The following is a 13,479-nucleotide window of genomic DNA, read 5'->3' on the forward strand; positions in this document are numbered from 1 at the left end:
AGCACCAGACCCTTCAGAGCTGGGAGCAGGCGATGCCGCCGCTGGGGCCGTCAGGCCCCCGCATCCATCTTGACCACTGACGCCCCTCATCTCTCCACACACGCTGGGAGCGGCGGTAGGGGCTCCATGACGGCAGAGAAGAGGCCCACGATGAAGGAGAGAGGAAGAAAAAAGGCTGAGATGGTGTCGGACTAGAGAGAGGAAGGCTGGCCGGCAAACCTAAGGAGAGAACCCGCTGGCCTGGCCGCTCTATTCTCGGGGTCGGTCCCCAAAGCTGAGGGGGCGGAGGGAAACCTGGGAGCCGGGAGGGAGCAGGGCTCTAGCCTTAGCCCCGCCCCTTCTCCAGGCCGCGTGGCGTCAACACGTTCACAGGCGTCGGGATTGGCCCCGCCCCCTCCCGGGATGGCTATAAAAGAGCGGCGCGGCAGTTGGACTAGGCCCTGCTGCGGCGGGTGCTGGGGTGGGTGGGTTGCTGCTTGGGGACGTGGGAATTTTGAACTGGCACCTTCCTCACGCCCCAGGGTCTTTGTCTCCGCCTCCTCGAAAAATAAGGTTGGAGGGTGGAAAGGGGTGCGGAGCGTATCGGTCGACCCTTTGATTCTCCTTCATCTGGGGGAGGGCGAGGGTGAAGTGAGAACTGCGGGGCCCCCACTGCCGCTGCCTGGGCGGTGACGTCACCTTGTTGCCTTGTGTGCTGGGGTGCGCGGAGGTGGTGCTGACAGATGGGGAGATCTGAGAGCACGCCGGCTCCCAGCCTCCTCTCTTACACCTCTCCAGAAGATTGGTCGGATCCTCGTCCTCAAGGAGAGGCAGCCTTCCCCATAAAGTGACCGAGAGGGTGTGCAGTACAGGGCAGTTTTGGTACCCGCCCAGAGACGGCCCCAACCAGAGGGAATGTCTGCTCTCCGCTCGCCTCTTGTATTAGCAGTCCCTCCGGGATTCTCGGCTAAAAGGAGGGGCGCCCTCCCGACCCGGAGGATCTCTGAAGTCCTGGCCGGACCCAGCCGGTCTTCGTCCGCTTGGAGGAGAGAGGAGGCTCGGGCTACCATCTCCCTATCTCCCGCCCCACCACAGACACACCCCAGTCTGCCCTTGTCTCAGGGGAGCCGCCCCGCATTCCTCTTTCTGCATCCTTTCCCCTCCCGTCCGCCCAGGACTGGACTGAGGAACAGAAGCTTATTGGCTCGAACTCCCGGGAACAGGTCATGGCCGAGGTCTTGCTACCGGGAATCTGGGCTGTGCTAGGAGAAGAGCAGTCCTGCCGAGATTTGTCTGACTACTGGCCTTGAGATGTCAAAGCATCTTTGTCCCAGAGCTAACTCACCCTTGACAAGTTTACAATGCGCTCGCACACGGAAGAGTGCAACCGAAGGGACTAGAAACTATCTCAAAAAGGAAGAACTAGGGATGTGACTTGCACATAGTAGGTGCTTTATTCGATGTCTTTTAAATGAAGACTTGGCAATAGAGATAGTGTTTTGTTTGGGTTGTTTTGGTTTGGGGTTTTTTTGGTGTTTTGTGGTGGGTTTTTTGTTTTGTTTTGTTTTTTAGGAAACGATTATTTTTATTAATTTAGGTTTGTTAAAGGCATCCTTTGCCCCTCCCCACAAAGTAGTAATAATAGGAAAAGGACTCTCCCCATTGTACAGATGAGGGGGAAAAGGTTCACAGAAAGGCTAAGTCTGTAGTGAAAGAACCAATAAATGGAGCTGCTCAACCAGGCTCCAACCCCACCCCAGGATTCTTTACACTACACACCAATCTGCCTTCAAACGAGAACAAGGCAAGGATGTCTTTTACCTCTTTTTGCATCCCTGTCTATTAGCACTGTACCTGGCACAGAGTAGATGCTCAATAAGCGTTTACTGAATTGACTTGAAGGATTTGACTTCTGCTTAATCTCAAAAGTCAGAACTAAGAACAATAAATCCATGTCCTAAGTAAGTAAATTTTAACTCAAAATAAAGAAAACTTTCATAACAGAATTTTTAAAAAATTCATAGAATGGGCTGCTTCATGGGGTAGTTAGTTCCCCATTTCCAGAGTTCAAGTGAAGAGCACATAAACATGTTTGAAGAAGTGATTTCTGTTCAACCATTGGGGAAAACCCAGTTTGGATCTTTTCTAGCCCTGAGATTCCATGATTCTTTTGTGATTCTATTTGATACTCACAACAACCTCGTGAGGTAGATTGAATAGGGCTCATTTTTCTTATTTTTTTAGTTGAAACTGAAATACAGAGGTTAAATGACTTACCCCAAGGTCACAGAGCTAGAAAACAACAGAGCTGCTAATTGAATGTAGGTCTTCTGACACCAATTCCAAAGCCCTTTCACTACAACAATGAGAGAGTATAGTTGAATAACCACACTGTATTGTACTGAGAACTGGATGAACATAAAGAATGACAAAATCCCTAACTAGCAGAATTTAAAACCTTATTAACCTGAGGAAATATGTAAGATCACAGTGCTTGGATTGCATGGCAGTTTTACAGTCTCCTACATTTTGGAGGTGAACAGATAAATGAATAGAGAAAAGCGCAAGATGACAAATGAGCATATGGTATAATTTATGATAAATATAATTATGAACTGGTATCTAAGCCACTGTAGGCATCATCAGACTTGAGAAAGGATCAAAGAATCAAAGGAAAAGTTACTTCATCCTATTTCTGTGTGTTGTAACCCTGATAATTCACTGACCCATCTCTCATCCTTGAATCATAGAAAAAGTACAGAAACAGTAGTGTGTGTATAGCTATAATTTTAGGAAGTAAAAGAAGAACAAGCCCCAAAACTATTTTCTAATTTGTAAGAGCCAAATACTTAAACAAGTGAATTATTGTTTTCTGGGAAGATAAAGACCTGCTTCTGATTTCAGCAGGAATTTGAAATTAAGCTCCTGACTTTAGCCAGATAAGCTTTTTCACATAGAATTTTATTGGCATGTCAACCTTTTTAAATAGGAGGGTGGCATTAATGTGGATGAGATAATAGGGATAATTCTTCCTACCAGATGAAGGTTTCACATCTAAAAGCTCTGTAGAAGGTGGGAAAGCTGGTTTGGTGTGTAAACATGAACCTGTAGTATATTGTTTCAGAATCACAGGACTGAAAGAGACATCAGAGGGCATCTAATCCAACCTGAACCTGAACAAGAATCTCCTCAACAACATACCAGAAGAATAGTTCTCTGATTGCTGAAACTATTTTGTTGACTGACCCAAGTGCCTATGAATAAAATCACAAAATAAAAATACATTTTCCTTCTTAGTTAATCCAAAAAAAATTCCACTTCAAACAGAAAACTAAAATATCATTATAGTGGTATATTATGATCAAGTTTTCAATTTATTGAATTTTAAATAAAATTAAACAAGTCTTGCCAACAACCAGTAGTAGAGAAAATCATTTCCTACCATTTTGGCAAGAATCAGTCTCTCTTTTAGATGTAGAATAAATGAGATGTGGGAGAAGGTAGCCAGGAAGTCTTAATCACACACCACCTCCTTTTAGAAGCCTTTCCAGATTCCTCTCCCCTTCCTTCCCATATCCATCCCAGGAAAAGGGAATGAGGTTTGGATGAGTCTAAGGGGTTCTTCCTACTTGAATTACTTTACTTTTACTATACATACAGGTTTATCTCCCTTCCCAATAGAACCTTAGCTCCTTGAGTCAGGGATGATTTCATTCCAGTATTTACATCTCCCTGCCTACTGCAATGTCTTAGACAGTAAGGGTCCTTAGAAAATATTTATGTTGGAATTTACACCTGACTGGTTGTATGGCCTGGCTGAAAAAATGGTTAATTTGTTTGTTTTTTAAACCTAGCTCTACTTTTGAAAGTATTAGGAAGGCTTTCTCCTTTTGGATTTATTGAACAGACTAAACTAAAATGTCATCTTTTACAGAAAGTTTTTGCCAATCCCTCTTAATTCTACTAGGTGAAAAAGACTATTTCCCCCTCCTGCCTTACACAGATCTTTTGCTACAACTTGTCTCCTTAATGTCCTTGAACATGCATATCTTCACTGTCTTTGTTCACATAAATTCCTTTAACAGAAATACCTGCCCACTTCTCTCCTGAGCCCTACCTTATCCATTCTTTCAGGTCTCTACTATCCCATAAGTTGAGTGATCTTATTCTCCCCGGAACTTTGAATTTACTTATCACATATAACCTTCATTTGACATTTGCCCTATACACCAGCTCATATATGTTTCTTCCTCTGTGCTGTGAGCTCCCCAAAGGCAGAGACCTAGATTTGTTTCTTTTCTGTCTACTTCCTAGAATATGAGCTCCCCCCCCCCCCCACAAAGATAGAGTGTAGGTCTATTCCTTCTTTGTCCTCATAGCAATGTGCAGCACAAGACTAGACACACAAGAGCCAGTGGACTCCCCATTTCCCACAAGGCATGGGAAGCCACACAGATAATCTTTCTCCAAGAAACTCAGGACTAAAATAGCCTTATGACCCACCTTCTTCACTCATTTTGCATCAGTCTTATGGGAACACATCAATCTCTAGATTAAGACCAATCATTAAAGGGAGCAATATGAGATGGAAAGCTTTCAGTTAAAGTGTGAGGTGCCAGTGTATATGCATATTTATGTGTATCAGCTTGTGTCTTCATGATATCTCTTTCCCCATCCTTCTCTTGGACTGGAAACAAGGACATGACACAGAGTTCCCATTTGATAAAATGGCAAGCAGGAGAAAGCCTAGTTCACACTCTCCTAATCCTCATTCCCATCCCCACTGAGATAACCCTTTGTATTTATGTTGTCCCAATTTTACAGATCAAGAAAACTGAATAAAATTGGTTGACTAACATGCTCAAGGCAGCATAAAAGGCAAAATCCAGCTCTCTCAACTGCCAGTCTTGAGCTTTTCCCATGGAACTGCTATCAGTGCCAGAACTTACCAGTCACCCACCTTGGTGACCTTGGGCCCTTGAATAATGAGAGGGATGGGATAGGGTTGTAGATGAAGATAGGGAAAGAGTAGGGCTAGTGTAGGACTAATCCTTTTGCTGTGACCCTGCCCTTCCACAGTATTTTAACACTGGAGAATAGAGTCCTAGTGCTGGAATTTACTGGGGAGAAAACTGATCATGAGCAGGGAGGGTTAGCAGAGCAGCTAAAGATAGTAGAAGCCAAGCATCAGGAGCTGTCATACCCACATCTGCCTCTGTTAATTATTTTCTATTTATCCTGTATATAGCTTATTTGTTTGTATGTTGTCTTCCCCATTAGATTGTAAATTCTTTTTTTTTTTTTTTTTAACCCTTACCTTCTGTCTTAGAATCAATCCTGTGGATTGGTTAGAAGGCAGAGGAGCAGTAAGGGCTAGGCAATGGGGGTTTAAGTGTAACTTGTCCAGGGTTACACAGCTAGGAAGTTTCTGAGGTCATATTTGAACCTAGGACCCCCCCCATCCCCCCACTCCCAGACTTGGCTCTCAATCCACTAAACCACCTAGCTGCTTGAAGATTGTAATCTCCTTGAGGACAGTGATTCTCTTTTGCCTCTTTTTGTATGCCAAGCATTTTTGTATGCCTGGCACATAATAGGCACTTAAAAAATGTTGATTGATTGATTGATTGAAAGTGCTGCTTTCTTTACTCTCTCTTCTTGGGGCTAACAATATGACCTACAAAAGGAGAAATATGAGAAGAAGAAAGGGCTATTCAGGAAGGATGGGGCAATGAATCAGCAGATTTACTACAGAGCATCATTTGACTTTCTCCTGCCAGGATAGGTTTTAAGTAGGTCAGGAAAACCTCATGGGTAGAAAGTAAAAGAATCATCATGGCGATCAGACTAAGATAGCAGTGCAATCTCCCCAAAGGTAAGTATTCTTTAACATCAACATTGTCAACATCATTGTTATTGTTAGCTGTAGCTGGTTGAAATTTAAATGCATGATTAAGAGAAGAAATATGAGAAGTTCAAAATGGAGTACTAAAGACTGGAGTGATATTGGGGAGCCCAAAAGAAAGATTTCAAGAAGGGTTATAAAATGAGAGAATAGAAAAAAAAAAAGATGTGTATCCCAGTTGGAAATCTATTCTAGGACAAATGAGTCACACTTTGGAGTGTGTGACTGATAACAAGATCTGGGAAGAAGGGCCCTACAATCTGCCTTTCTTCCTTGCCTCCTTCCCTTCCTATATGCCAACAAAACCTGAACCCTTGCCAAAGTGCTCTACTGATCATTTCCCAAATATTCCACTGGCATCCCCACCTGTATATACTTGATCAAGTTTTTCCCCATTGCCTGAAATGGCCTACCAGCTAAATTTAACCTCTCCAAATCCTTACCTTCTTTAGAGACCTAGTTTTAGTCCCATGAAGCCTTTCTTTGCCTGCCTAACATCTATTGTGCCTATTGTCTATCACTCAATTGTCACTTGATCATTGGATGGATTTGGAGGGAGTCCACTGGGTTTTTCCTCCTTGAATTACTTTTTTACTTATCTATACATCCAGGTTTTTCCTCTCCCAATAAAACCTAAGCTTCTTGAGATAGCTTGACTTCATTCCTCCGTTTGCATCTCCATGCCCAGTGTAAATGTCTTGGACATTAAGGATTTAAAGGAAGTATTTGAGTTGGAGTTCATCACTTGGCTGGTTTTAGAATATAACTAAAAATATGGTTGGTTTGTTTTTTCTACTACTTTATTTTGTTAATGACCTCTTTGTGTCTATTCCCCTATACCCTTTTGATTCTCCAGTGCCCTGTACTCTGTAGGTACTCCATAAATATTTGTTGAGATGGTACCCTGAGATGACACAGTCCTCCATTCTCGAAACTCTCTTCTCTTCCCATATACTTTGAGTGATTTTTTAAGCCCTTCCTTTCCATCTAAGAATTAACCCACATTGGTTCCAAGACAAAAAAGCAAGAGTTAGGCAATGCAGGTTAAGGTTAAGGGAGTTGCCCAAAGTTAATTTGAATCCAGGACCCTCCTGTCTCTGGATGTGGCTGTCAATCTACTGAGCCCCCTAGCTACTGCCTACTTCAAACGTTATACTTTGCTGCCAAGGATCATGTTGGCTTTTTTCAACCTTGAAGGCCAGATTAACATTTTAACTTAAAAAAAAAAAACTCAAGAAATATTTTTATGTCAATTTTAGTTCTAAGTCACACCATCTCCCCAATGTACTACATGTACTACCACTTTGAAAAATGTGGTTACCTACTTGTGTTTACTGATGTTTTATGCAGCAAGGGGTTTTTTTCTCAGCTTTCGATTTGATAATTAAAATACATTTCTCAAGTAAAAATAGAACTTGAGCTTATGGGGAACAATATAATTCCTCCTGACTCAGGCTTGATGATTTTCCCATTTTAATGTGTCACTTTGAAAGTGTGAAAATCCTATATTTCCTTGCTCTCTGATAAAACATTTTTGCAGAATAGTAGCTCCTAATCATCTCTGAAGTCACATGATTTTGTGTTCACTGCTGCACTAATGTTAGTGAAAGGGAAAATCAGGACAAATCTCTTGCTCTCCCTGTAGATAAAACCAGAGACACAACCCACTATCACATATGGATTATATTAGACAGCTACAAGACTATGTGGGAGACAGTTTCCACATCAATCCAAACCTTCCATCTGCAGCAGGCTGAATTTTTCATAAGGGTAAAGATCCTATTCATAACATTCTTCTCATCTCCATGTAAACAACTGACACATGTACATGATTTTTTTTTAAATAGAGAAGAGAAAGAAATATTCTCTCTAACTATGAATAAGGAGAGAAATTCTTAGCAAGGGATAGAGGTGATCATAGAAGTTAAAACCAACAATTATATATAAAGCTGAAAAGTTTTGCATAAGCACAACCAAAGCGATGAGAATAAAAAGAGAAGGAGTTAAGCTGGAAGAAAAAAATTTTCCCAGTAAATTTCTCTGATAAAAAGTTTGATGTCCAAGATAAATAAGGAATAGATACATGTCTTTTAGAACAATATATTCTCCAAGAGATAGATGGTCAGAGAATATAAATAGATAATTTTCAAGTGAAGAAAAGCAAGCTTTCAACAGCCATATGCTAATATCCAAATCTCTAACAAGAGATCTAAGTAAACAAGTCAGGCTCTAACCCTCAGATGGGTGAAGATGACAAATGAAAAGGAGAAAGTCCACTACTGGTGGGGCTGTGAATTGGTCCAACTCTTCTGAAAGACAACTTAGCACATGTCTATTGATCGAGCAACAGTACCACTAGGCAGATAGATACACCAAAGAAGTCATACAGAGAGGGGCAGCTGGGTAGCTCAGTGGATTGAGAGTCAGGCCTAGAGATGAGAGGTCCTAAGTTCAAATCCAGCCTCAGACACTTCCCAGCTATGTGACCTTGGGCAAGTCGCTTGACCCAATTGCCCCCCCTTACCACTCTTCCACCTAGGAGCCAATACATAGAAGTTAAAGATTAAAAAAAAAAAAAGTCATACAGAGAAGGGTAAGGGAGAAAGCCCCCAGATATATAAAAATATTTATAGCATTACTTTTTGTTGTAACAAATGCCTAGAAACAAAATGGATGACTACTAGTAGGGGCATATCTGAAGAAAATTGTGGCATATGAATGCAGTGGAATATTATTGTGCCATAAGAAAAATATGAAGAATTCAGAGAAACTTGGGAAGCATGAACTAATTCAGAGAAAAATGAGTTGAACCTGAAAACAATTTACACAATGACTTCAAGGACAAATTATTTTGCAAGACTTCAGAACTCTGATCAAAGCAGTGACAAATCATGACCTTGGAAGAGTGATGATGATGAAATATGTTCCTTGCCTCTTTGAAGAGAGGTTTTAGACTAGAAATACAAAACAAGAAATACATTTTCAGACATGGTCATTCTGCTGATTTACATAAGAAGCTTTTGCCCAGTCCTCCTTGATCTTAATGTCTTCCCTCTGCAACTAACCACAATTTATCTTATATATTTCTTGTTTGTACATATTTGTTTGCATGTTGTCTCCCCCATTAGATTGTAAATCCTTCAGAGCAAGGACTATTTTTGCGTTTTTTTTAATATCTCAAGCATATAATACAGTGGCTGACACGTAGTTTTTTACTTTTGTTAAAAATAGACCCTTACCTCCCCCATCTTAAAATTGTTACTAAGTATTGGTTCCAAGATAGAAGAGCAGTAAGGGCTAGGCAATTAGAGTTAAGTGACTTGCCCAGGGTCACACAGCTAGGAAATGTTTGATATCTGATCCTCCTGTCCCCAGGCCTGGCACTCTATCCACTGAGCCACCTTGCTACCCAAATTATAGGTTCTTAATAAAAAGCTAATCTACGGAAATATACTAAATTATTACAAGGGAGAATTTGTATTGAGGAAGGGGAGTTAGTTTATACTTAAAAAAACATTTATGTAGCGCCTACTATGTGCCAGAGTCTTGGGCCTGTCTTTTGGTTTTCTTTTTATCCCCAAGACGCTGGGCACATAGTAGGTGCTATATAAATGTCAAGAAATGCATAATTTAACAGGGGAGACAATGAGCAAACAAATATGTACAAATAAGTTATAAACAGGACAAATAGTAAATTATTAATAGAGGGAAAGCACTAGAATTAGGAAGGATTAGTAAAGGCTTCTTGTAAAAGGTAGGATTTTAGTTGGAACTTGAAGGAAGCTAGTGAAGGCAGGAGCTTCTGGAGCCAAGAAATAGAATTTCTTGTTTGTGGAACACCATGGAGTTGTGTCACTGTATCAAAGAGTATGTAGAGGAGTTTAAGGTGTAGGACTAGAAGAAGAGAATGTAGGTGACTCAATGGACAGAGAGCCAGGCACTAGGTTCACCTCAGATTCTTCCTAGCTGTGTGACCCTGGGTAAGTCAATTAACCCCAATGGCCTAACCCTTACCACTCTTCTGCCTTGAAACCCATTTTTAATGTTGATTCTAAGACAGAAGGTAATAGGTTTTAAAAAAGAAAGAAAAAAAGAACACTAGAAGAAGGGTAGAAACAAATTATGAGGGACTTTACAGAGAGTTTTGTATTTGATCATGGAAGTAATAAGGAACTAGTTTTTATGAAATATGGAGCTGACATGTATCTGACTTGTTTTATCACTTTGGCAGCTGAATGGAAGATAGACTGGAGAGAGGAGAGAGCTGAGGTAGACCAAACAACCAAAAAGATGGTGGTAGTATCAGAAGAGAGAGAAAGGTATGTTCCAGAGATATTGCAAAGATGACATCAACAGACTTTTGACATGGGAGTAAGAAATAGTGAGGAGTCAAGAATGACTCCTAGGTTTCAAACCTAGAAGATTGAGAAGCCTGGTTGTGTCCTCAACAGAAACAGGGAAGTTTGGAAGCAGGGAGGGTTCATTGGGAAAGATAATGAGTTCAGTTTTTATACATGTGATAGAGGTGCCTCCCCAAAAAAGGAATTTTTAAAAATAAGAAAAATACACAGAAAAAAAGAAGTTTAGAAGGGGACAGAAACAAGGCAATTTTGTTACTACCATGTTAAATTTAATATATACTTTTAACAAACAAACTCAATGTAACAGAAGTTCCCAGCTAAACTACACTATTCTCTTTTTCGTTCTTTGTATTGTCAGTCAGTGAACAAGCATTTATTGAGTCCTATGTACCAGGCACTTTCCTAAGTGCTCAGGACACAAGGAAAGGCAAAAACAGTCCTTGCCTTCCAGAAACTTACATTCTAACACAGGAGGAGAGAAAACATAAAGAAATAGGTATATTCAAGATGCATATATAGAGAGTAGATGGAGGGTAATCTTGGAGAGGACCTACTCCTTAGGAAAATTGATTTGGTGGCTTAATAAAGGATGCTTCCATTTCATCTCTCTAGCCCCAGGATATTGCCCATGACATATATTTTATAAATACCTTTTTGATTGGATTGTATTAGCTTCCATTCCCATATCTATAAAATGAGAGTTTGACCAGACCAGATGTTTCTTCCTAATGTCTCTTGCATGCAGACTTTCCTTTTCTCCTCTAACATGCCACATTCAAGTGCAGGCCCTCTCCACTTCAAGTGTAGATAATCACAATAACCTGTTGGTGAATCTACCTGCCTCAAGTCTCTCCGTTCACCCGTCAAAACAATTTTCCTAAAGTGTAGGTCTGACATCTAGAGAAAAAGCTGTGGAGGAGTAGAAATGCAGAAGAAAACCTATGATTTATCACTTGTTTATATGGATATATGATTTGGGGTTTTGATTTTAAAAGATTACTCTGTTACAAAGATGAATAATATGGAAAGAATACATGTATAACCCAGTGGAATTGCTTGTCAGCTCTGGGAGAGGGGGAGGGAAGAGGGGAGAAAGATGACATGGATCATGTAACCATGGGGGAAAAAATTAAAAATAAAATTAAAAAATAAATAAAGTGTAGGTCTGATCTTGTCACCCCTACTCAGTAAACTCCAATGGCTCTCTCTTTACTTCCAAGATCAAATATAAACTCTCTTGTTTGGCCTTTAAAGTCCTTAATAAGAGGCTCCTTCCTATCTTTCCAGTCTTCTTATATTTCACTCCCTTCTATGTATTTAGCAATCCAGTAACAATGGCCTTTTTGCTCTTTCTCATAAATGACCCTCTATCTCCAGTTTCTCATGCCTTTTTATTCACTGTGTCCCAGGCATGGAATGATCACCCTCCAGACCTTTGCCTCCTGGTTTGTTCGGCTTTCTTCAAGACTCAATTCACAAGGTCTTTCTTAATCCCTCCTTTGTTAGCACTTTCCCTCTGAAATAATCTCCTGTATGTATCTTGTCTGTAAATTAGTGTTGGCAAATGGCCTCTCCCTTTAGAATGTAAGCTCCTTTAGGACAGGGACAGCAGCTTTAAAATTTCTTTGCATATGCAACACTTAGCAAAGTGTCTGGTACATAGTAAATAATGCTTATTGACTAACTAACTGGCTCACAGGTGAGGAGGGAGAATATTCCCATCATGGGAAACAGCCGGGGCAAAGGCATTGGATATAGGAGATGGAGTGTTGTGCAAGTGGAACAGTGAAAAGGCCAGCATGCTGGACCATTGAATTGTATGGAAAATATAAGAAGTCTAGAAAGGAGGGAACCAGAAAAGATGGTGGAATGGAAGGAAGTAGTGTAGCCAGCTTCTGCCCTTCAACTACTCCACAAAGAACTAGAAAAGATGCCAGACAGAATCCAGATTAGGTAAATTCAAGAAAAAAATTCAGTTATGATCATCTTTATAGTTCAGGTCAGCATTAGGAGACTCTGAGGACAAGGTCTAGCCAAGAAGGTCTCTGTGAATCCTTGCAGCACAAGGACTAAACAAGGGCCTGCCTGTGGCTATACACTAATTTTTTTTAAAAAGTGATGTACTTAGGCTCTCCCTCCACTGAGCCACCTTCTAGCTTCCCTCCTTCTAGTCTTCTTATACCTTAAATTCCTCTACATACTCTTTGATCCAGGGATACACCTCCATGCTATTCCACAAACAAGATACTCTATTTCTTGCCTCCAGACATTTTCTCTGGCTGTCCCCATGCCTAGAATGTTCTTTTTCTTCCTGTTTATCTTCTGATTTCTCTGGTTTCAAGTCCCAACTAAAATCCTACCTTCTACAAGAAACTTTTTACCAATCCCTCCTTATTCTTGTGCCTTCCCTCTAATTATTTACCATTTATCCTGCATATAGCTTGTTTGTACATATTTGTACTACGTACTAAACATTATGCTTAGTACATTTACTACCTCATTTGACTTAAAATAATAACCTTTTGAGGGAAGTGCTATTATTATCTCTATTTTTAAAATGAGCAAACTGAGGCAAACAGTGTCTTGCCCAGCTAAGGAAGTATCTGAGGCTGGATTTGAACTCAGATTTTCCTGACCCTAGGCCTGGCACTCTATCTACTGTACCCATTAGCCCATAGATAAATAAACTACCCAATCTAGGGCGAGAAAAAGCCCCAGATCTGGCATAGAAGAGGTGACCTTGTATGAAGAGCAATAACAACAACAAATGTAGCAAGAATAGTTGCTAATTGGCAGCTCAGTTGCTCATTACTGTAATGAATTTCTCTGGAGGCTGTACACGTTAAATTTAATTTATTAATCAGCCGCTCAAGATTTCTAACTACCTAGTGGACTCTAAACAGACGCCACAGAACTTGAGTGGGTAAGAAGCCAGAGTCCAAGAGAAAGAGGCATAAATGACAGCCGCTAAGACTACGGAGAGAAGAGTCCCACTTCCCATTGAGCAAGTCAATGTATATATCTCTTCCGATGTCATTATTCAGTCCCACCCCTGCATTTCTCTGATTGGAAACCGGGCATTGAGGAAGTGACCTCAGAGACCTCGATCCCTCCCTCACCACTTCGTCACAGGAAGAGGCGGGGCTTAGGAGGATTTCAACAATTTTCATGGTGCTGGTCCGCCATGGCAGCTGGAGCCGCCTGACTTCATTGCCTAAGAGAGTTTTTGTTTAT

This window comes from Gracilinanus agilis, chromosome 1 (genome assembly GCF_016433145.1).
Source record: "Gracilinanus agilis isolate LMUSP501 chromosome 1, AgileGrace, whole genome shotgun sequence".
In the NCBI taxonomy this organism is placed as follows: Eukaryota; Metazoa; Chordata; class Mammalia; order Didelphimorphia; family Didelphidae; genus Gracilinanus; species Gracilinanus agilis.